The 25902-nt window shown below is 43.1% G+C and overlaps 1 long non-coding RNA gene across 1 annotated transcript in view; it reads right to left on the bottom strand.

Moving 5' to 3' along the window:
• Nucleotides 1-10952: 10952 nt before the first annotated feature.
• Nucleotides 10953-25902, bottom strand: part of LOC133365479 (uncharacterized) — a 50105-nt gene continuing 35155 nt past the window's right edge. Inside the window, exon 3 of the long non-coding RNA XR_009758224.1 lies at nt 10953-11811. This is a non-coding gene — a long non-coding RNA (uncharacterized LOC133365479). The remainder of the gene's footprint in view (nt 11812-25902) is intronic.

The following is a 25902-nucleotide window of genomic DNA, read 5'->3' as shown; positions in this document are numbered from 1 at the left end:
TCTCTGTTCTCACACACTACAATTCAATGGTGTTTTTTAATGTCAGTCCTAGTCATTCATTTAAATATTTCCTCATTTTTTTAAAAAAAAAGTTAATGGGATCATTAGCAACATGATCCTCAGGAGCTGATGTATAAAATTAGGGGCTTGAGTCATTGTGAGAAATCATTATTTAAGAATAATGTCTCATTAATGGGTGCTCCAAAACAAAGTGCTGACATGCTCAGACAAATACTAGGGGGAAAGGACAGTTTTATGGCTCAGTGAATCATTTATCTGGCTCCATCATGGCGTAGCTCTTCTTAGCCCACTCACTTCATAGAAACCAAGGCAAATAGAGTTCACCCAGGATATGCCTAAAAACCCGAAAACCTGCATGGGTACAATTCCCACCCTCATTTAAAAAGAATATGTAACCGCTTGCAACAAAGTAATACATAAAGAGTCCCTTTGTGCTAGGAATGGAGAATCTGTGGCTCCAGCTCTTGTTGGATTCCAGTTCCCATCAGCCCCAGTCAGCATGGTCAGTTTCCCCTCTCTGTTTTACACTGTGAAAGACTGTCCAGTTACTGCAGATTGTTGTTATGTGCCTTCAAGTCGATTTTGACTTATGGTGACCCTATGAATCAGCGACCTCCAACAGCAAACCACCCTGTTCAGATCTTGTAAGTTCAGGTCTGTGGCTTCCATTATGGAATCAATCCATCTCTTGTTTGGTCTTCCTCTTTTTCTGCTCCCTTGTGTTTTTCCCAGCATTATTGTCTTTCCTAGTGAATCATGTCTTCTCATTATGTGTCCAAAGTATGATAACCTAAATTTCATCATTTTAGCTTCTAGTGATAGTTCTGGTTTAATTAGTTAGTTACTGCAGATAGAAAAGAAAATTGCTTTAAGGACAGTGCCCAAGCATAATTTCTCTGGGCCTTGTGCAAACCTGGAACCCCCACAATCCCATATCTCTTTTGGGGGGGAAATGTCAAGAAAGGCCTTATCCGTGCTGAAAAACTGGAGGATTGGTGTCCCTTAGCTTCTTTATTTCCCTAAGTTTAAACTCTTTATATATCTGGCAATCTGTGTATTAATTATACTCAAGTGACAAATGCCCTCTAGCGCTGTTCCCTCTCCCTGGGATCATGTCTCAGTTCTTCTGTGCACTCTGGAAACCACGTGCCTAACTCAGGTGCCATCTACACCATACATTTAAAGGGATATCACACCCCTGTAAACAATCATGGCTTCCCCCAAATAATCCTAGGAACAGTAATTTGTTGTTAAGGTTGCTTAGAGTTTTTAGGAGACCCCTAATCCCCTCACAGAGCTACAATTCCCAGAGTTCCCTGGGAAGAAGTGATTGTTAAACCATTCTGGCCATTGTAGCTCTGTGAAGGGAAATGGGTCTCCAAAGAACTCTCAACACCCTTAAAAAACTACAGTTCCCAGGATTCTTTGGGGAAAGCCATGGCTGTTTAAAGTGGTATAATCATGCTTTAAACATACAGAGCAAATGGGGCCCCATTTGGGGCCAAACTTGATGTAACATCAAACATTGTTGTTGCATTTCATGAGCAGTTTTTAATCAATCCAAGTAGAATCAGCCCCAGGGCATAAGAAGGCTGATAATTATTAGGATCATAGCAGGCATGGAGAAGGAATTTAACTATGACTGTTTCTTGACGGGGTAGCCTTGCCACTGTGACTCCTGCTTTGGTAACCTTGTATCTGGATTACTGTGACATACTCTGTGTGGGGCTACCCTTCTGGCTGGTGCAGAATTTTCAGCTGGTGCCAAATGCTGCAATTACCACCCCAACCGCACTGTACACTTGAAGCAGTATTATACCACTTTAAACAGGCATGGCTTCTCCCAAAGCTTCCTGGAAACTGTAGTTTGTTAAGGCTGCTGAGAGTTTTTGGGGACCCCATTCCCGTCATAGAGCTACGATTTGCAGAATTCAAAGCCATGACTATTTAAAGACTGTTCTTTTTGTTGCTGTTAAATTGTTTTCTTATGTTTGCCACCCTGGGTTACTTTGAGAGGAAGGGCAGAATGTACACTTTTATAATAATAATAATAATAATAATAATAATAATAATAATAATAATAATATAGATGGGGCCCTATCTGCCATGGCCTCTTGACTCCTCCTGACAGTATACAAGAAACACCAGCAAAAACTAAAGAACTCTGGGATGAAGGATGATCTTCTGAGTCAGGGAGTATCCTGTACAGGTGGAGGCTCCCCGGGCATTTTAGAACCATAGGTTTTCAGAGAGTTGTAGTCCGAAACATCTGGAGAGCACCAGGTTGGTGAAAGCTGTTTGAAGGTGTGGGTTGGGCTCAAACTTTCCTCTGCTATTTTTGAGCCTAAAACTCACCCTTGTCTGCTTGTAAACATGCAGACAGCTGAGAGCCTGTCTTCCTTTTCCCCACAAGGCAGTTCTGGGATATCGAATGAAAGCTATTTCTTGGCTCTGCCTCCCTCTGCCCTCTTCTCGGTCTGGAGTTCATCTGGCATTTTACAACAAAGAGTGTTCCGGGGAAGCAGCTTGCAATGGCTGTGGGTGATAAGCCTCTGAAAAGGAATTAACAGCCTTGATGCTAAAATGAATGAATGCTGGCTCTTGAAAGAGTTGCTTGCTCCTGGTTCTGAAATGGAGTGCCCAAGACATTCTGTAGCCATTGCAAGTATTCACCCATTCATTTGTGTAGAATGAATGCAGGAAGTGGAGAGCAAGACTGCACCTGAAGGCCCCCATCCCTTCGGTTCCAGGCATGCACCTAAATCTATGAGCAGAGCCTGTTGTGTATCCTTTGATGCAAGGGTGGGGAACCTCCGGCCTGAGGGCCAAATGTGGCTCTCCAGGCCTCTCTATCCAGCCCTTGAGATTCTCCCCAGGCCGTGAGCCCACCCCAGGCCACATCATTCAGTGGCACTGCTCCCCATCCTCCTTGAGTGCTTGTGCCTGGTTGCATTGTGTCCTTGAATGGCGATAACGCCTCTTGCTCTCTTATTTATTTATTTATTAGATTTATATCCTGCCCTTTCTCCCAGTAGGAGCTGAAGGCAGCAAACAAAAGCACTAAAAACACTTTAACACATCATAGAAACATATGATTAACATATATTAAAACAAAACAACCATTAAAACATATTAAAACAAAACATCCGTAAAAACATTTTTAAAAAACTTTAAAAACATCTCTCTTTAAAAAAAAAAAAAAAAGGTTTAAAAACATATTAAAAAGCAATTCCAGCACAGACGCAAACTGGGATAAGGTCTTCAGTAGACACCGATGGAAGATGGATTAGAGAGATTGTGCGGGAGTGGAAAAGGGCTAGCTTTTGCATGGCTGGCATCTTACCTGAATGGTCAGGTAAGATTGTCCACTTTTTCCTCTGGCCCCACCCACCACTGTTGTATGTCATCTAGAAAGTTGTCCACAAGGGAATGGGGCCCTCAGGCTTAAAAAGGTCCTCATTCCTGCTCTGAAGACTACAGAGTACCTCTGAAGTGCACGCAAGGTCAGGTACAGTCTTCCATCCACCCTAAGATCAGGAAAGAGTCAGGGGCTCATCCCAGTTTGCCACTCTGAATATAGTGTATTGACCCTCCAGGCTCGCCATACCAGGAACTGCTGAGTCAGCCCAGGCTGTGGCAGTTTCACTTCCAGGCCTGCCTTACAAGCAGCCCATGCTGTGGGCCTTGTTCTCTGTATATAATTAGTTATAGTAACGTTCTTGTTATTGTTTAGATCCTCTGTGTGGCCTCTTCCTTCATGATACTTTTCACAAAAGATGTATTCAGAAGAATGTAGAACGGGTGGTATCTAATCTCAGAATGAAATCTGATCAAATGAAAAACCATCTCAAGAGCATTGTTGTAGACACACTGACAGAGGAATGCTAAGTTGCACAATGACTGTATGTATCTCGCAAATTCCCATCGTGCATGAGAGCAGCTTCTGGAAGAGGAATAGGAATGTGGAGTCCTATCTGCCTCAAGGGTATCTGTGTTTTATGTAAGAGATAAGTGATATGCAAAAATATTCCATACTTAATGTCTATCTTGAGAACGCTGGTAGGCTGTGGCTATATACTTTGTTTGGTTTGTGGCTGAGCTAAGAGCTGGCATCCAAAACAAAGATAAACATTGTGCTGGAGAAAAGTAAAATGTTTTGCCACCACAGAAAGAAGAGCTAAATATAAGGGAGGCCAAATGTGAGTTGAACGAGTTCTTCGAACCAGAGGGAACCAGGGAAGCAACCTCCAGCTTAGGCCCAACAGCTCAAAAACTAGGGCTGAAAATGTCTCTGAGTGGGCTGAAGCAGTTAAGAGCCTCAGAAACAGTTGGTTGTGCCCCTGAGATTACACATAATTAGCTGTGTGGGAAGCCTTCCTTTCCGCAAATCAGCCCACACTGTTCCTGTGTGAAAAGCCTTTTCATTAACTGAACTGAAGACGTGCAGAGAAGCGCACATCAGCAAAGGCCAGAAGCTCAGTAATGTCATATCTGGATGTGATGAAGCCCGGATCCACCAAAGCATTTCTAATTTCCCTATGGCGTCTTTCCTAGCTCTTACCTGGTTTCCCTAACTTCCTTCAGGATGCCTTCTGAACAAGAGCCCACACAGAAGGACATGTTTACCCAGCCCCAGCATGCCCAATGGTCAGGAATGATGGGAATTGTAGTCTAGCAACATTGGGGACCCAAAGGTTGGGAAAGGCTGCACTACGGAATGGGTAGAGTCAGGTTCCCCTTTTGGTCTCCCGTGAAGTGGCCTTCCATGCTACATGTTGTGGCTTCATGCCGGGGCGGAGCATCAACTCTGTTCGATGGCTTTCCTCCTCCACGGCCTTCCCCATCTGGCTTTTATATGGGCTAGTGTTCAAACTCTACAAACCAATCTCAGCCAGCCGCTCCCCCTCCCCCCGGTATGCAACTGTATGCCTACCCAGTTGAAGGGCAAGTCCCTCCTCCCCTGATCCAGCCATCTGGGTGAGATGCCACCACCCTGCCAGAGAGGAAGGAGAATGCCAGTCATGTCCCTCTGATTCCTCTGTGGATTAGGAGGCACTAGGGGTGCCTGTGATGAGCAGAACTGCCCTCCTGACAACCATGTCACTGGTGCTTACCTGCATGGGGCTGGAGATCGGGGTGCACTGCCAGGAGTGCCACTTTGGTCCCACCAATGCACCAGTGCAGCCCTGACCTCACTATCACCCTGCCACTCCCCAGCCAGTGTTGGGAGGGCAGTTCTGAAGCTCCATCTCACCACACACACTGCTACAGGTGGAAGGCAATCCTCCACGCCACACATGTTCTGCTTCTTTCCCTCACCCCCTCCCTTCCCTCTCCAGAGCCACCTTGGGTTGAAAGCCTCCTGTCCTGCTTCAGTGGAGTCTGGTGGCTCCATTTCTGTGGGTCACGGAATCTGCTCCAGGTTTTAGTCCAAGCTTTCGAGGAGCTGTCCAAGGTGCTTTCAGGACTAAAACCTGGAGCGGACTCACTGCCCCACTGACATTGGAGCCACCAGCCTCCATGGCTTTTATCCAAGTGAACACACATAGAATTGCACTGCACATCTGTCCTCTAAGAAGGGAAGCTTTTTCCCTTCCAAAAAGCCAAATAAATGCCCCAATTGATATGACTTTGAAGAGGGACCCAATTGGGGGGGGGAGAAATCAGGTTCAGTTCACATTCCAGTGTGACTCTACTTAAGCCGCACTCCCCAGAACAAAGCATGAACAAAATTGCAGTTGTCCTTCAACATTTGCACAGGGAAAAGGGTACACGAAAAGGCAGATATGAATGAAAAGAACATTCAAAAGACATGGTGTTTCCTCTCCAGAGCCAACTTGAAAAAAAGCCTTCTGTCCTGTTTCAGTGGAGTCTGGTGGCTCCAATGTCAGTAGGGCAATGAATCTACTCCAGATTTTAGTCCAAACTTTCAAGGAGCTGTCCAAGAACAGCTCCTTTACAGTTTGGACTAAAACCCGGAGCTGATGCCTTGGTCTCCAACTGACCTCCCCTGCACTGGTGAGAAAGGGGACAGGCAAAAGAGCTCAAAGGAGGGGAGGAAGGGCAGATGTCGAAACCGTCCAGCTACTAGGCAGCCTCGTGCTATGGGTGCTCATGGATCAGTGCTGTCTGAGAATTATTCTTTTTCATAGAGACTGGCCCACTTGCATCAGCTCTTTTGGCATTTGCCAGATCTGCCAGATGGCCAGGTGGGTCATGGTAGCCACCACAAAAATGGTGGCCCTACTTGCTTACAACTAGGGTGAAGCTATCAACACCTTTGGCGTATATAGCTACCCCATAGGCCTATTTGATAATGTGCAATTAGAGCTGAACAAAAACTAGTCGCCATTTTTGTGAACATTTTCAGGAGTGCTGAAAAATGTTTCCCTCCCCATTGAATTTGGGGCAGGGCACTCCTTGCAAAAATGTTTCATCTATTCATTTACTTTGCCTTTGTTGCCCTTCAGTTATATTATCAGCTGTGGTTGGTCACCTGTTCACTGTGTGATCCCTGATTGGCTAGGCTCATGCACATGAATAATCTGGAGAGAAAGAGAAGCAGCAGCCATGAGGTATAATGGTGCTAAACAGGATTTTAAAAGAGGGAATATTTGCATAATGAAAAGCTTTTCCAGGAAACATTTCTTATACCATGTAGCTATTTTCAACATGAAAATTGGAATGGATGAAAATTGGGTGCACTGAACGACTGTCATTTAGTGTGAAGATCTAGAGAGCTAGCTGATAGACACGTGCTCCTGAGGAATAATTACAGGGAAAGCAGGTGCTTCTCCTGTGTGATGTCTCCTTCCTTGTTTTAATGGACTAGGAGATAAACCCTTTCTTTTGAAACTGTGAAGGGGAGGAAGAGAAGTTATAACACCATCCCTCCTCTCCACCTCCATGTGTTCATTTCAGATTTGAAATTAGTTCTGAGCCAATGTATTTGACTCAGCTATTTTTGTTTTTGGGGTGGGGGGATGTACCCTGAAGATTGGGTTATTCTTCAAGGGGCAGGCAAATTCTAAGCAATTTCTCCTAACCTAGTGCATTTTTTGTATGTTATTTTCATTGATATATTCATTTTTATGCACTGATGCATGCTTGTAAGCATTGTTTGGTTGGAGAGCTGCATGGCAAAATTCAGATAAGTGCACATTTCGAAGGATGGCTGTTTCATTTCTCTCCCTTTTTTTTGTTGAAAGTGCAGATTTGATAATAAGTGAATTAATGGAAAATTCTGTACCAAATCTGAATTGGGTGGAATTCTAGCACATCCCTACTCCCAAGTAAATGTGTATGTGAATGCAGCCTAATAGGGTAGCTCTGGATTATGTAACAAATTCACCCCACCCAAGGCATGATGAAGAGAACACTGAGCAGCAAACTATACCGTTGACTGTCCTAAAACCATGACTTGGAAAAGCCATTGATCTGAGCAGAATTCATTTCAATATGCATGTACATATGTACACATCTCAGTAGCATCATTGCTGTACTGAGCAGTTAATATGAATCCAAAGATGAAGCACACACTACAATATCCAAACCCCACATTCCCACAATATGCTGCCTTCTGGATTCACCTTGGTGAGCTTCAAGGCAAATCAACAAGTTCAAGCATGGATCTAATTCAGGCTTTAAATAAAACTTGTACATGACAAGTCTAATTGCTGGGTGGATGCATTGCTTTTCCATTATGTTGAACAGTAGTTAAAGTCAATTACAACTGTTCGGCAACACAGTTCATTCATTCTTTCACTCATTCATTCATGCAGTGCTATTTCGGTGACTTAGCAGACCGGCTACCTTGTAATCAACCCTTCATCGCTCAGGGCAGTGCTGGCTCCAGAATTTGGGGAGCCCTTGGGCAAGGCACCCACCCCCTTCACTGCCATTGTGGCAGCTGCTTCTGCTCCTCTGCTTGCTTGCCAGACAGATCCAAATAAGCAAGCAGGCAAGAGTGGCTCCTCCTCCTTACCACCATGATTGTTTGTTTGCTCAAGCCCTTGGGGCCAGAGCAAGAGGCAGGTGAGCAAGCAGGTTGCAGTGATGAAGAGGAGGAGGAGCAGGTCCAGGGGGTTCTTGTCAGCATTGGTGGCTGGCGCCCATAGTGACTGGTAGGGGGAAAGGCCAGGAGCACAACAGTAGGTGGAGCCAGAGCCAATGACAGGCAAAGCAAACTAATTCTCTTGGATGAAACTGATTTTCTGGATCCATTTCAGTTGGGGTTTGGCTGGTTTTGGGATGGAAATGGCCTTGGTCACCCTGTATGATGGCCTGTGTCGGGAGAGAGACGGGAAGTGTGTCTCTGTTAATTCTCCTTGATTTCTCAGCAACCATGGTATTCTTTTGGAGTGGCTGTCCGAGTTGGGGGCGGGCAGCAGTGCTTTGAAATGGTTCCAGTCCTACTTGGATGGTCGTTCTCAGAGTGGCGCTTGGGGAATACTGTTTGGCCCAGTGGAACCTTCAATGTGGGGTCCCCCATGCTATTTAATATCTACATGAAACTGCTCAGTGGAGTCATCCACTCATATTTTGGAGTATGTTGTCAGCGATATGCTGATGATACACAGCTCTGTTTCTCCTTTACATCTGCAAGGGTGGCAGTGGATGTGCTAAACTGGTGTCTTGCTTCAGTAATGGACTGCATAAGAGCCAATAAACTGAAGCTTAATCCAGATAGGACTGAGGAATTGTTGGTGGGTAGTTCTCTAGACTGGATGGATGGGTTGTGGTCCACTCTGGACAGGGTTACACTCTATCTGAAGGAGCAGGTACGTAGCTTAGGGGTACTCCTGGATCCATTACCATTGACACATTGAGTTGCTCAATAAAGTGGATTGGCAATAGTTTCAGTAGAAGCAAAATTATGTACTTCTTTACACAAAGTATCATTCATTAATTGGATGCACAGCCACAAAATGTGGCAGTGGTACTAGGTCAACTTACTTTGAAAGGGAATTAAATTAATTCATGGAAAAACATAGGTCTGACAGTGGCTTACAGCGATGATGGCTATATGGAGCATCCAGGTTCTGAGGCACTGCACCAGTGAATATCAGCTGGAAAAGAGAACAACAGTGGAGGAGGTTTATTGGTTTCATGACCTGCTTGTGGGCTTCCCTATTGGCATCTGGTTGGCCACTGTGGGAAAGAAAACTTGTGGTTTTCCTGCAAGAGCAGCCGTTACAGTTTTGGCACAGGTAAAAAAGGAATCACTTAATTTCCCCTAGTAATTTGCAGGCTATTGGTCTGAAAATTGTAGATATAAGAGAGATGCTGTTGGGTTTTTGTTGTTGTTGTTGTTGTTATGGGAGGGTATAGCCCCATATGCCCAAGATGAAAAACTGTTCTGGCTGTCAGGCCATTTCAGATGGCTTGGCAGGCTTGATCCACTCTACAAGGTGCAAGTTCACCAACCCTGCTGTATACTTTTATTTTAGAGTATGTCTGATTGAACTCAATGAGGTTTATACCTGAGTAGATGGTAGGCAGTGTTAGAGAGGCAAATCAGAGGCTATTCGTCATTTATCCCCCAGCTTGGATCTACAGGAAACAATGCAATAGAAAGTGTTCAATTTAAAAATGCAATGTGTTTGATTTAAAAATACAGGAACCCCGGAAAGCTTTAAGAGTGCTTTGCCTGTTCTCTCCCCACAATTGTGTTTTATCACCCTAAACATCAACATAAATCAAATCTGAAAAGGCATGGATTGATTATTGGGGATGTGCACCAACCACCAGATTTGGTTTTGACTCTGATCCAGCACTTTGCAAAACAGCTTGCCTCAGTGCGAGGTGCTTCATAGGCTGCCTGATTGGCCTCGGGGTTCATCCAAGTCCACTTCATTTCCCCCCATTCACTACTGGGAAATAAAAAGTTGGTATAACTTTTTTCCTTTGACAGAAGTGGATGAAATTTGCAGGCATAGTAGCCCATCCAGACTGGATAAGGATTGCCAAATTAGAGGCAACTAAGTCTAGGGACTTTTGTGCCAGGCACCTTTGCTTTTTCAAAAAGGAAACATCTATAACTTTTTTTTTATTTTGGGGAAGAATTGGATGCAATTTGCAGACCAGGCCACACCTTCTGGGGGAATGAATCGTGCCAAATTTCAGAAGGATAGCTGCAGTGGTTTTCCCTCAAGGGCAGCTGTTACAGTTTTGGGGTGTATAAGAAAATGAGTCATTTAATCTCCCCTGGTGTTCGTGGGCAGTTGGTCTGAAAATTGCATGCATGGGAAATGTGCCCCTGGATAAGAAACCTGGTAAATCACTAACAACTAGGTTTAAATGATTTTATGCTAGGCACTTTTAACGTTGATTTGAAGGGGGAGCTCAAAGGAATTCACTTTCCAGGTAAAATCATTACCTCTGATTACGAGCTTCACCTGTCAATCACAATGGAGAACTATCTCTGTCCTCTCCACAGTATGATGTTTGCTCTCCCTTCCCCTGCCACCCCAGCCTGGCATTAGTCCATATATGGCAAACATAGAGACATTGCTTTGCTTTTAATAGACTCTTGTCTGCAGGATTTTTTTTATGTCTGAATTGCTGAGGTGCCATGAAGCACTTCAGGGTTCTCCACTTTAATTCATGCCATCTTGTACAAATCTTGCTTTACCTCTAACAAGCCCCAAATTCCTCCAAGCCACCCTGCTTTGGCTTGGCATTTGATGCACTCTCCTAATGGTACTCAGAAAACACTGGAATGTAACAGGTGAACAAGAGTGTTATATGAGTGAACAAAGAGTGGTGATTCCTGAGAAAAGGGTCTATGTGGAAGCCTTCATAGCTGTACATGTAGATGCTAAGTTGAATTTAAATGAGTTGTTGATTGTATACTTTTACTAGACACCTTACTTTTCTGTTCCTTTTATTTCACATTTGCATCATGCTAGACAATCTGTTCAGTTGTGCAATGTAAACAACATCCCATACTAGGGAGACATCAGATTTGGGAGGGGGTTTTGACATGGTAAACTCTTCTGGAGTTGTTGTCTACTGTTATCACACCAGTAATCACATGCAAATCTCACAGTGCAATGATGTATCTGTCCCACTTGAGGGAGCATCTGTTTACAAGCAACTGAAGGAAACCTTTTAAATAATTCTTTAGGCAAGTGTCGGTGGAAATCACCCATGTGCAAGTGAGTGAGAGGTTACAACTAGGGTGAAAGAATCTGAAGATCCTTCCTTAGCAGAAGGTTTCTGGGAATAAAAAGGGGCCCTCCACCAAGAGTAATTGTGCAGAGATGCAAAAGCAGCTGTATTTAATTAAAAGCAACCCAAGCCTTTCAGATATTTGCATTAAATATGCTATATATACTCACATAAAATGTTCTATATTTCTAGTTGTTGTTTTTTTAAAAAAGGCAATATCAAGTGAAACTCCCCTTCCCTACAAGAATCTTTACAGACCCACCCTACTAGTAGGAGAAATGAGCATAACCAGCAAAATGCATAGAAGGAGGAGTAGTGGACCACAAAGAGGAGCATCACAGACAAGAACCAGGAGGAGGAGCCAATTAGACCATCCAGTCACAACACCCAGAGTTAAAGTTGATGAGAATCAAGTTAACAAAGTCTGCTTATTCCAGCGCTAGGTGGGAGGCAGGCAAGATGTGAACATAGACCAGAAACTGGCTTGGACACCATGTTGGCTAAATGGTTACTCAGTCAAAGAAGGTCCGGTTCTGACCAAGATATATATATACCCAGCAGAGTCACTAATGACAGTTCAAAGGGTTATGATTGCCAGTTTGGAACTGCTCCCACCGCCTGCAAAAAAAAAAGTTTCCATGTCAGTGCTGCATAATTTTTAAAGGTTGTACTTGCACAATCACTCTAAAATCCCAGCCTTCTGATCTGGAGAGCTAATTTGGGCATAGTGGCCGGCCCTCTATCTTTCTAATAACGAATACTTACTAAGCAGTGCATAAATTGTGCTTCTTGCACTCTAGCCATACTTATTTGGTTGTGTTAGATGGCAAATGGTATTTATACTGAGGAAGTTTCCACCGAATTTTTTTAAATGGATTTTATTTATTTATTTATTTATTTAATGACATTTATACCCCGCCTTTCTTTTCAAAATAGAAACCCAAGGCGGCTTACATATGGTTCCCAGGCAGTCTCCCATCCAGGCACTGACCAGACCTGACTCAGCAGGGTGCTGGCCTGATGTGCCTTCAGATGTATAGCCTGCCTTCAGGGAATATGTGGAGAGCCCAGATCTGCACAGAGCAAGGGCTTGCTCAGAATGTTTGGTGGTGGCGGGGAGTCAGACAGGAGCTGCGGTTGCCTTATGCCTCTACAACTGTGCTTTCTGCTAAATGCAACTGTTGAACAAAGGGACAGGTGCGGCCATCTGTGGTTTTCCTGGAGACATGGAAGTCTGAATCATCCCATGTCCAACTCGGGACTGGAGACTATCCTGGGCACTTTCCATCCATGGTCAATTGCTAGAGACAGCTCAGTGTTAAATTAGCTTGTGACGAAATAGGTCTGTTTGGGTGAGTCAGAGCGGATTGGAAACTGCTCCAAGCACAAGTGGAGTGGCTGGGGGGAGGAAAGAAATCCAGTTCTCAAATTCACTGGGTTGGCTCCCCAGCTAATTCACCACCACTGAGTGGAGGGCAGAAACAATTAATGGCAGTGAGAAATCAAAAGTTCCTGGAAAAATGCTTCCAACTGAACAAAGGCACTGAACTTCAAAGAGCTATGCAGCTGAATTCAGCATCCCAGGGTTCCTTGGAGGGGGTTATTAGACCTCATTTATGAACGATGGTTACCAAGGTGCATAATCTGAGCAACTTGCTCCTGGACACAGAAAGGAGTGCCAGACATCGGATTAGACTGCAGGGGGAGCTTCTTGGCTCCGCCGGCATCTATGGCAAGAGTCCCAGTGACTTCATCAGAACCAAGGTTTCAGCCCTGAAGGTCTCCTGGCTGCTGATAATTTAGCTTAAAAATATAGACAGAGTGACTCTGTTACAGAGAAAATTACATGCCCATATACGTTAACCCAAATACATTCACAGTAAGCAGGCTAGCCCACACAATTTGATGGCAGCAGCTCCTGAATGGTTAAAGGTGGGCTGTGCATTTGTGTTGAATTTTCACAATCCCATGGTGGTTGGGTGGATGCTTTGTTTTTTGCAATGAACCAATAGCATAAACATAATAGACATGTCATGCTAGCTTTCGTTAGGCTTTTGTGAAATGTACTGTACCATTTTTAACTAATGTCACCAAAGTTTGTAACTATCTGGTTCAGAATGTGAATTTGTTCAGCTCATAATGCTTGGCTGCATTGCAACTCAAGCAATATTTCTTCCAAAATATTTTTTCCCTGGCTTGGAATGTAACATAGGAAGCTGCCCTGTCCTGAGTCAGGCCATTGGCCCATCTGGCTCAGTATTGTCAACACTGATTGGTTTCAGACAGTGAACATCCCTGGCCCTACCTGGAGATGCCAGAGATAGAACCGGGGACCTTTTGCATGCAAAGCAGATCCTCTTCCACTGAGCTATAGCCTTTCCCCTAATAGGAGATTCTATGCATGCTCAGTCAGCATTCAATACACCAGGTGCCCCAAATTAGCCACTTTGGAGGTACACACACCAAGTTCTTTATGTCAAACCCTTCGCTCTTGCTGAAATGCTCATTGCCTGCAGCAAAACTTCATGAACTGCGAAGTGAATTGTTTTGTTTGCAAATGCACAAAAGTTCTTTAATGTTAACAGGAGGAAAGAAGACTGAAGGGGTGAAATGGTAGGATTCTTCAAATGAAATTTCAAGGAGCTATCCAAGATACTTCCGCACCTTGGACATCACCTTGAAAGTTCAGACTCAATCCCGGAGCAGATTCCACTGCCCCACTGACATGGAGCTCCCAGCCCCCACTGTCATGAAGGTAAAGCCTACTGCTGCAGAGGATGGGGCTAGGTCTAAGGAACTCAAGAGGTAGATTTCAGGTGAATATTAGGAGAAACATCTTGATGGTAAGAACAGTTGAACAATGTAGCCAATGACCAAAGGGCGCCTGGGCTTCCTTGCTGGAGGTCTTCAAGCAGAGGCTGGAAAGCCACTTGTTGTAGATGCTCTCACTCTGCATTTCCTGCATTGAAGGGGGTTGCTGAACTAGGCAGCCTACAAGTTCTGTGATTCCTTGAAACCCTTTTCATGGAGGAGAAGGCTATCAATGGCTACTACCCATGACTATGCTCTCCCTCCACGCTCAGGGGCAGTATGCTTCTGAATACCAGTTTGCTGGATACTGCAGGAGGGGAGAGGGCTCTTGCACTCAGGTCCTGTTTGTGGGTTTCCCATGAGCATTTGGTTGGCCACTGTGAGAACAGGACGCTGGACTAGAATGGCCTTTTGTCTTGATCCAGCAGGTTCTTCTTATGTTTTTACTCTTGGCTAAGGATGGGGGAGAGATTTGATTCAGTTTGCACTTAAAGCCAACTCTATCAAATTTGCACTTTCCAAAACAGTATGAGAGCCGAAACACAGCCATCCTTTGAAAGTCACCCGTATCCAAATTTTGCTATGCAGCCCTCCATCCAAACAATGTTTACAAAAATTCATCTCTCAGGGGAAAGTGGGCATAAAAATGACTATATTTGTGAAAGTAACGGGTGAAAATGCATTATATTAGGAGAAATTGCTTGCCAAAATGTATAGATTAGTCAAAGCTGGATACAAAAATGTGTTTCTTAGGAGAAATTCACACTAAAATGCTGAAGAATTTTCATGAGTTTTTTTTTTTAAAAAACCTGCAAATTGCTGCGGAGATGTGGAATTTAAGACTGGAAAAATGAGAAGCTGAGACAACCAAAATGGACGGATCCTTCCATCTTTAGTGTGAATGTGCTTGTTGTTCTCTCCATACAGATTTAACACCCAGTCTTGATCCCAGGTATGTACGTTTGGGAGGGAGGATGAACTACCAAGTGACCGACTGTCATGACTGGTGCTAGGAACAACATATCTCAGGGGCAATGCTCTACACTTGCATACACATGGCATCATCCATGCAGACGGGCCAATATTACAAGCCAGGAGAGAATGCTTAGGAAACAGATGGGCTTCCCCAAAAAACTCTTGCCAAGAAGTCTTGTAAATACTAAGTTGATTACAAATTGAACCAAAAAGAGTTCAAAACATCACTAATTTTAAGTGGATTTTAAAAAAAAAGATAAAAGAGTTCAAAAACAAGGCAAATGTTAGATGTCTTGGCTCAGGTGAAACATCTGAGAAATTTCTATGGAAGCAACAACAACAATAGCGTAGTTAGCAATGCAATCCTATACATGTCTGTTCAGAAGTAAGACTCACTGAGTTCAGTGGGACTTACTCCTAGGGAAGTGTGTATAGGATTGCAGCCTTATTAAAATGGTAACATTGTATGTCCGATTCTGTCTCATTTGCATGGCACCTTGCCCAGACGCATCTCTTATCTCTTTCTGCGTGACATATTAGGAAATGTTTTGTTCATCCTTGCAGATGGGCTCTATGACTGAAGATACTTTCATGTGCTGAGTGCCACAGAAGCTAATATTTGGTGAAGGGCTGGAGCTCAGTAGTAGAACATCTGTCTTGCATTTAGAAGGTCCCGGGTTCAATCCCTGGCATCTCCAGTTAGGGCTGGGAATGTCCTCTGCCTGAAACCCTGGAGAGATGCTGCCAGTCAGTGCAGACAATACTGACCTAGATGAACCAATGGTCTAACTCAGCATAAGGATGTAAGAAAAGCCTGCTGGATCAGGCCAGTGGCCCATCTAGTCCAGCATCTCCTCACAGAGCTACAGTTCCCAGAGTTCCCTGGAAAGAGGGATGAATTGTTAAACCACTCTGGGAATTGTAGCTCTGTGAGGAGAATGGGGTCTCCAAACAACTCTCAGCACGCTTAACAAACTATAGTTCCCAGGATTCTTTGGGGAAACCATGGCTGTTTAAAGTGGTATGATATTGCATTCAATGTATAGTGCAGCTGGGCACTTCATTTGGTGCACCAGCTGCAACCCATTCTGGTCAGATATAGCTTGGCCACACTTATCCATGCTCTGGCAACCTATTGGTTCTACTATTGTCTTATTGCTGCTTCTGTTGCTGTTTCTCATTGTTTTATTAGTTGGGTACTTTTTCCTTATACGGTATGTGTTTTTATGATTATGTGTTTTTTTGAGTTAGGTTCCTTAATCAACTTGATCTTTTCCTGGAAGTGAACATAAGAACATAAGAAAAGGCCTTCTGGATCAGGCCAGTGGTCCATCTAGTCTAATGTCCTTGCAAGCAAGACATGAGCGCAACAGCACTCTTGCCTCCTGCAGTTTTCAGCAACTGGCATTCAGAAGCATACTGCCTCCGACAGTGAAGGCATAAGTCAGCGTCTTATGTTTGTATTCTATTTTTTAGGCATTTCCCATGCTCCTTTGAGAAATTGTCTTGCATATGTCAACCGACTGTGGGAGACAAAGTAAAAGAAGAGGAGGGAAGTTTGCTTTTTATATTACAGTGCCATGCTCTAAGCCAGTTTAGAGGCTTTTTTTTTTTACATTAAAGTTGACACCTTCAGTTAAGCTTTCTTAAGCTTGTAGCCGTACAAGAGGAGTTTACTAAACATCAAAGGATTGGCTGTTAATTAGGACAACCGTAAAAACCTATACATGGGCAATTTATGTTTATTAATTAAAATCCTTGGTTTCCCTCATTTTTGAAGTTGGAAAATTGTCAGCTTCCACATGAACTGGGAATAATGAAATCCACACCCCAGGAATGTCTTAGAAAGGCTGGCTTGAGTCCTTTTCCCAAGACTTTACATTTCACATCTTTGAATGATGTTCCACCCATCCAAGTACTGTTGGTGTCTGAAGCATTTAACACATCTTGGAGGTACTCCGTGATCCATCTTTCTCAGTAGAGTCCCAAGTGGCTAGGAGTTCCTTTTGCCAGCTTTGGTTGGCATGCCAGCTGTAACCATTCTTTGTCGAGGATAGCCTGACCACAGTGGTCCATGTTTTGGTAACCTCGAGTGTTGATTACTGTAACATGCTTTATGTGGGGCTGCCCTTGCATCTGGTCCAGAAGCTGCATCTAATGCAGAATGCAGCAGCCAGACTGCTCACAGGAGCACACTAGTAGCATCATGTTACTCCACTGCTGAGAGAACTACCAGGCCAGGTTCAAGGTTTGTGTTAATTCATAAAGCCTTAAATAACTTGGGTCCAAAGTACCTTAAGTATAGCCTGATTTCTTATGGTCCACGTCGATCACTGAGGTCTTCTGATGGGGAACTATTGGTGATCCCACATGCCCCCGAGGTTCAGCCGGCCTTTACAAGGGACCCACCTTTTAGTGTGGCTGGCTCCACCCTGTGGAACTCCTTGCCAATAGAGGTTCAGCAGGAGTCATCCCTGCTTGTTTTTAGACATCTTGTAATGGCTGTATGGTTTAGTGAGGCTTTTCAAATCTGAGATTCTTTGTCAGCCAGCTCATACCAATGCGATCAGTGTTTTTGTTTTAATTGTAATGCTGTGGTTTTTTTAATCTGTATACTACCTTGTGATTATATATGAAAGTGTGATTTATAAATATTTTAAATAAAATAAAATAAATCTTAAGGCAAATGAACTAGGGGGAAAGCTGTGTCCCTGACAAGGACAGATTCATTGATACTGAAACTCTTTGCTGGCACTGAAACTCTGTGCTGGTTATATTCTGGGGGCAAGCAGGCACCTCTCAAAAGAATGAGGCAAGAGCAATCTGGGCCGGGAGGGAAAGAGGGTGGCGGAAAGAGAAAAGGGGGTTCCAGACACATACAGAGAGGGGGGTTATAGGAAGAGAGAAAAGAGAGTGGCTCTGGCCACACCCACAACTGGCATGTGGCTCCTGACAAATCCTTCCAAGCGAATTAGGCCCTTAACAGAAAAACAGTTGCCCACCTCTGCACTCATGAACTGATCTGAACAACAGGAGGAGGGACCGACCTTTGATGCCCCCAAGGCATAGCAAAACTGGGAAGGGGCCATTGCTTAGCAGTGAGGTGAATGACAGAGCGCATGCAGAAAGCCTGAGGTTCAGCCACTGGCATTTTCCCCTAAAAATGATCAGTCAGAAACTGACAGGAAAGACCTCGGCTTTGGGGAGCTGCCATCAGTCAGGGAAAATAATGCTGGGCTTCATGGGCCAACTGCCTTTAGCAGCATAAGGCAACGTTCATGCATTCCTAATTCCCTGGTTTGGTAATGTCTGCTCTCCATCCTGTCCTTGCAGGCACTGAATAGAATTAGCATCCCTTAATCTATATTTCACGGCATATCTTCAAACTCTCGCTACATAGCAAGTTGTAAGCAACCTCTCTCCCTGCCTCATAATATGGGTAACTGAAGAGGCTCTATGCGCATGTAGTCACAGTGGTGTGGCAGCTACTTTCCTGGCTAGGAGGACGGAGGGTGCTGATAATTGGGAAAAGACTACATGAACAGCCCTCCCTGCACGGCTGCATCATTCACACATAGCCCCCCATCCACTGGATAACACCATAGGATATTTGCCCCTGCAAGATGCTACAGCTGCATATGAAAGGGGGTAAACATGGCAAATTGGTTCCTTTGTTTTTGATTGCATGCTTACAGGAGAGCTTTCTTGCTTTTGACTTTTATTGTGGATCCATTAAAAATGGGTTGTGCCAACAGCCTCTGAAATGGTTTCTAATCATCACTGCAACTTTTAAATACTTTCTGGAAAAGTTGACATAACTCATTCATTCTTTAAGAGATCAGATGAAGAAAGTGGTAGTCACTTTTAGAAACAATCATGCATTGACTGCAAGGGGAAAGTGAAAATATTGTGCAGTAACAGGAAAATACACGTGGAGTCGTCATTTGGAATCCAGCTTCTGCTACTGTTTGGCTTCTTCTGTTTCTAACCCCCCCCCCATGTGTGAATGGCTATACCTCTTTCATAGTTAGTGCTGACTGCTGCCAGGTACTCTCTTAGCTTTTAAGGGAATTGAGAAGTTAAAAGTTCTCTTTGCCAAGTAACAAATTTTAAAACAGAGAGAAAGGAACTGGGACTGCTTTTAGCGTCACCCCCCTCCCTGCTTACAACTGTGGGGTGGAAGCCAGGTGGTCTGCAGCACTTCAAGATCCAACCCTCTGGAACTGGAGCCAATTACAGTAGAATCACATGATACAGATTTATCACTTGAGGGTGCAAACAGGAGATTGCATTGATGTTCCCCCATGAAAACACTCACTGCATACAGAACACTTCAGGGAAAAGGTCAGAGCTTGGAAAAGTTACTTCTTTGAACTACAACTCCCATCAGCCCCAGCCAGCATGGCCACTGGATTGGGCTGATGGGAGTTGTAGTTCAAAAAAGTAACTTTTCCAAGCACATTTCTATGTCCAAAAAAATTCTTTCTCAGAGGAGGATGCCTTCAGTTATATATATGAGACCCCACGCCCCATCCCTGCAGTCTGAAGTAGAAAGGTTCTATCATATGATTCTGCTGTATATGAAGATCAGCTCTGGGTCCAGTTGTGTAAGAAATTCAACAGAGTTTGCATTTAAATGTGAACTTTCCTCATTCATACGTTCCAAAACAATATGAGAGCCAAAACACAGCCATCCTTCAAAATTTGCACTTCTCTGAATTTTGCAATGCATTTCTCCAGCCAAGTAATTGTACAAAAATCATGCGTATACTGTGGGAGTAAAGTGTGCATAGAAATGGATACATATTAGCAAAAATAACATATAAAAACACATACTATTAGGGGAAATTGCTTTGCAGAAGCATAGGCAAAAATGCATATAAAATGTGTATATTAGAAGAAATTCACACTAAAATGCTATGTCTTTTAGGCAAAATTGCATTTAAAAATATAGATGTTGGGTGAAATTCTCACTGAAGTCAATGAACATTCACAAGGTGTGTGTGTTTTTTTAAAATCAAACCGATATGGAGAACTGAACTTAAAATTGGTAAAATGGGCAACAGGGAAATCAAAACGGGCAGAAACCCTCATCCCTAATCACAACTAAGCTTTGGTGACCATGTGCAATATTTTTTTATTTCTTGGCCACAGGCAAGAAGCTTTTTTTAAAAACAAAAATTCTACATTTTTACTGCTGGGAAAAGTGACAATTACTAAGTCAAGGCTTAAACTCCATGTTTATGGTGCTGCTGTTGACGCTGTGCCGTTTCATCGCTGTTACTCCTGCAATAAACTCAACAAGTGTGGCCACTTCAAAAGTGTGGTGGGCCCACAGTGCCAAGGCAAGGCATATCATTTGCTGCCATGGCTGGATTTTGAGCAAACTTCTTGGCAAATTCCTCTCTTGCCTTGACTGGCAACTCTTCAGAGACTGCCTCCGGGATTGCTTTGGGCTGTTGCTACTTTGGTTCTCTTGCCTGTCTCCTTGGACACAGCTTGCCTTTGTCTTTTTTTTCCCTCTATGGCACACAATCCCCCTGGTGCAATTAGGACTGTCTTAATTGCTTTGTTTCTATCTTTGGGCAGCTTAACACACGGTGCAGTTATGTTAATTGCATACATTTAAAGTGCGTGCACAAGGCTTTGGGTTTTTCCTTTTTTGCCCTCTGGGAAGAGTCTTTAAAATGAAAATTGGCTTTTATCTGATGTTCGACTGGCGATGAGAAAACCCTTCAGGGTTGAGATTTGGTGAGCATGGGCACTGCAGACTATGGGATCTCTCAAAGCCTCACATCTGCATGCTCATGCTACCTGGATCGGCCCATGTGCCCGTTCACAGATCAGCACTGGAACTGTGCCAACATCCATGACTGATCCCTTTAGGGCTTCCTGGCAAGATATTTTATCCTTAGCTTTATTGTTCTAGCCATAGGCTAATAAGAGTGCATTGCACAATACTGAAATAAGCATGAATTTGTCCATCTGTTGATTCCCTTTGTGTCCCTTCCTTCCTCCAAAGACCTCAGGATGGCACACATGGTCTCCATGCTTTTGTTCCTCACAGCAAGACTGTGAAGTAAATTGGGCTCCAAGATAGTGACTGTCCCAAGGTCACCCAGTGCACTCCAAGGTGGAGAAGGGATTTGAACCTGGGGCTCCATGTTCTAAATCCTGTACTGGAGACACTATAAAACAATAATGATCGCAAGCAGAGATGTCACATATGCATCTCACCCTGCACTCCTCCTGAGGGTGCCCCGAGTTGGAAATGGCTATTGTGCGCCTCTCAGGAAACCTTTAGAAAAGGAATTTGGCAACTAGTTGTCACCCCCTTCTTACTTTTTAGGGAGTCCAAACACATGTATAGGATCTGGACCACAATGCTCTAAGCCACTGGTGGGCAAATGATGACCTTCACTCTAATTTAATGTGGTCGTTGGCTGAATTTTCTGGGGTAGCAAGGAAGGAAAAAATGGGAAGGGGGGAGAGGGGGGTTGCCCCAGTAGGGGTGGGGAAGAAATTCAATTCAGCTTGCATTTTAATGTGAACCTATCAAATTTGTGTTTCTGAAACAATACAAAAACTGAAACGCCATCCTTCAAAGTTTGCAAGTCTCCAGCCAAGTACTTTGTACATTGCTTGTACAAGTGCATATATTAGGGTACAGATTGCATACAAATGCACATACTAGTGAAAAGAACATGCAGAAATGCATCATATTAAAAGTAACTGCTTTAGAAGAAAGTATATTAATGAAAATTGCATACACATGAATTTTCATGAGGACATTTTTTTAAAAAAAATAACAAACGGATGTGGAAATGTGAAAAACTGAATTTAAGTCTGGGTGAATGAGACACGGAGAGAAACTAAAATGGGCAGATCCACTCATCCCTCTCCCCCTACCACTTGTTAATCTGCCCACACCCACTCAAGGTTTTAGCCCTTCTTACCACTAGCATGTGACCTCCCAACAGTTTACCCCAAGAGAATGCCACTCTCCAAAGAAAAAAAGGATGCCCACCCCCGCTCTAAGTGAAGTAGATTTTCCTCTCCAGCTAGATTTCTTAGATGTAATTGAATTCTGTGAAGGAACTCATGAAACAGATGTTGCTAGACTCCAATTCTCATAAGCCCAAGCCAGCATGGCCACCGGTCAGAAATTATGGAAGCTGTTATTCAACAACGTCTGGAGAGCCACAGTTTCCCCACCCCTTTTATAGACCAGGGGTCCTCAGCCTTTTTGGCCCTGGTCAGCTAGATGCCTATGGAGAGCCCATCAGCAGGCCCTGAGTGCAATAGCTCTTTCCCCTCAAAACAGACAAAACAACAACAAAACAGGCAAAACATAGCCCAACCAGAGAAAAGAAAAACAGACATAAATACTTCCACAAACAGCCAAACCAACAAAAAAAGGAGGCAATCTCTCCAAACAAACAACCCCCCCAAAGAAGACAAAACACAAACAAACAAAAAAAGCAGACAAAGCACCCCAGAGGACTTAGAGGCATTCTGGGGGAAAGAGTTGGAATTAGAGAGCGGTGTGATGGGATATCCACACTTCATTTTCCAACCAGCCCAGCACTACCCGTGGTTAAAAAAGCAGAAAACAAAACTCAGTTTAAAGAAAATAAAAAATGGGAGGGGCGGGAAGCCTTGGTGGACACCAAGGGGGTGTTGAAGAGCACTATCGTCCCCATGGGCATCACATTGGGGACCCCCAGATGTAGACAATACCAAGCTAGATGGGACCAATGAGATAGTTTTCTTTATGTGTATTTTTCAGGCCTCGGAAAGTAAAAAAGCAAGAGCAGCCAGCTGCCTTTAGGTCTGACAAGGTGCACTCTTCCAGGCTTTGATAAATTAGCACACGTGTGACACAAACCTGAAGGCCAGCAGACCCCAGGACCATGTAAGCCTCGGGGGGTATCTTTGTCAGTAATAAGATGCTAGCAGCTTGCGCTTCAAAGCATGATGATGATACAGACAATCTCGTGAAAGGTCCGCAGAGTTTCAAGGCCATTCCGGTGGCAGGGGATTATAGAGACAGCAGAAGTTGATGATGGAGGAGGCCTTGCTTGTTTGATAGTCCCTCCTTTGATTCTGTTCTAATATGTTGGCTCTTTCTTTTTAATTTCAAAAGGGGATTCTGTTCCCCCAATCTCAGGATGGTGCAGAAGGATGGGCCGTGTCATACCATCACTACCATGGGCTGGGAGAAAAGATGAAACATCGACAAACCCATCTTTCTCTCCCCCTCCCAATGTCTGCTACAATGCTGTCATTCAACCCAACGTGACAAATGTGGTGTAGTGTAACCATCTCCAGACTGCCAGGGAGACTGAGGGACCAGCCTAGAAAAGGTGCACAGGCAATAAGCACGAGATTCACAGCTCTGCTTTGCAGGCTTCTTTCTTTCTTGAAAGCAGAAGAGCAAAGACAGGAGGAGAGAAGAGGAAAAGCCAAGGGCTACGAGGAACATGTCACAAAGCGTAATGGACTTTATTTATTTATTACATTTATATATCGCCCCATAGCTGAAGCTCTCTGGGCAGTTTACAGCAATTAAAAACATTAAAAACAAATATACAAATTTTAAAACAAAAAAAAATTAAAAACACAATTTAATTTTTTAAAAAAAACAATTTAAAAACACATGCTAAAATGCCTGGGAGAAGAGGAAAGTCTTGACCTGGTGCCAAAAAGATAACAGTGTTGGCACCAGGCGCACCTCGTCAGGGAGATCATTCCATAATTTGGGGGTCACCACTGAGATATTAGTTTCATATTCACTAATAGGCAAAAAAAACCCTTGCAGTGTAAGAATGTACCTATAGCCCACAGATATTTCTATCAAACTTTAAAAAGCAGGAAAATAGGGCAGCTCTAGTGAATGCACCAGGAGAGCAGGAGACCTGACCGCCTCTCTGAGATATTGTACTGCCCTACAAATTTGTCAAAATGCAAACACAATTTGGGTTGGTCTTTCACGGCAAGTGGATTGGACTCACTTTATTTCAAAGAATCCTGGGAAGTGTAGTTAGTGAAGGGTGCTCAGAGTTGCTAGGATAAGCCCTGTTCCCCTCACAGACCTTCCATCAGAGTGGCTGACTGTTAAACCAATCTGGCCACTTGAACTCTGTCAGAGGAATAGGAGCCTCCCCTCAGCACCCTTCACAAACTACACTTCCCAGGATTCTTTGGGGGAAGCCATGACTGTCTCAAGTGAAATCAAAGTCTGGCATGGGTGTGGCCCCCTGATTAGCCAAGCCAAGCAGCTGTGAGTTAGGCTTTTAGAACACTGACAGTTGGTTCTTTTTTTTTTTTTTACAATAATTTTTATTCAAATTTTCATAAAACATACAAAACAAAATCATAAAACATTCAAAGACAAAAAACAAAACAAAACAAAAATGATTAAACAAAAAAATAAAATGTTGACTTCCCATTTGTCGCAGATCAAATCAGTTATAGGTCTACAATATATAACAATCCTGTCTCTTAAATTATATTATAAAATCACTTTCCTCCAGTAGTTATCTTAATTAATCATCAAATCTCATAAACATTACTTTATTCTTTCCACAAAAAGTCAAAGAGAGGTTTCAATTCTTTAAGAAATATATCTATCAATTTTTCTCCAAATAAACATGTCGATTAATCCATCTCGTTAATAATAATAATAATCTTATTGTCATAACCATAATCCAAATAAACATATCGATTAATCCATCTCATCAAAATCTGTTAAATCCAATAATTTCAATAGCCATTATTCCATTATCCATATTAATTCCATCTTCCATCTTCAATAGTCCTGTTAAGTCCAGTAATTTCAGTGTCCAATCTTCCATTATCCGTATTCCATAATAATCTTGCTGTCATAGCCATAGTCATATAATAAGAGTCTGATGGGAATTTCCTCTATCCCAAATATTTTCTTGCCATCAATTCTGAATAAGTTGCTGAAATATTGTTGTAAAGTCATATCTCTGTTCTTCTTTTTTACAAAATGCACTGGCTCATCTCTTGAGAGTTTTTCCATTGTCACATGGCTGCAGTTAATTCCATAGATTTTCTCTATATCAAGCTCCATCACGTCATTCCAGTCCAGAAGATTATCCAAGCCATTGATAACTTTATCTCTAATATCTTCATTAATTTCTTCAGAGATAACGTTAAATTCCAAACAGTAGATTTTATTTCTAATATCCATAAACTCCAGATCTTTTTCCAATTCCACATTTGTTCCAATCTCCAAGGCTTGTATCTTCCCTTTATTTTTTCTTTTCTCATCTCTGATCTCATTCTCCTCTCTCACAGGATCCCCTATTTCTTTAAGCTCCTGCGTCATTTTGCTCAGTTCAATTTTCAGCTCCTTACTGCCCTGTCGCAGGGTTTGTTTCGTTATCTCAATCTCATCCATTATTTTCTGAAACATAATTACTTCCAGATTCTCAGCCACTTTCTTGATTGCCATTTTTAAAACCACAAAAACAAAACAAAACAAAAATAAAGAAGAACCACTTCTTATTTCAGCAACAATTGGGTTAATATTCCAGGCTTGATGACATCACAGTATAAACAGAGCAGCCTGCCTTATCTCTCTATGTTCAAGAATACAAAACAAATTTAGTTCCCAGCATCAAAACAGTTAGTGGCGTCGTGAAGAAGCAGATTCGTCAAAATAAAATAGACCAAAAAGAGAATAGTCCCAGACAATATAATGTTCCTCGGAATAGAAATCCCTCTTCTGTTTATATCTTTAGAATGCACTTCCAGGACAGCTTTTGCAATAGAAACAGAGATAAGCTGTTAATTTCGTGAATAACAGAGAAGAGTTATAGCTCACCCAGAAGTTCTTTAAAGCTGATTCATTTGACAAATCTCTTTTTGCTGCAACAATTTAAACCAAGTAAA

This window comes from Rhineura floridana, chromosome 10, assembly GCF_030035675.1.
Source record: "Rhineura floridana isolate rRhiFlo1 chromosome 10, rRhiFlo1.hap2, whole genome shotgun sequence".
Taxonomy (NCBI): Eukaryota; Metazoa; Chordata; class Lepidosauria; order Squamata; family Rhineuridae; genus Rhineura; species Rhineura floridana.
This window is presented reverse-complemented; position numbering and strand designations above follow the sequence as displayed.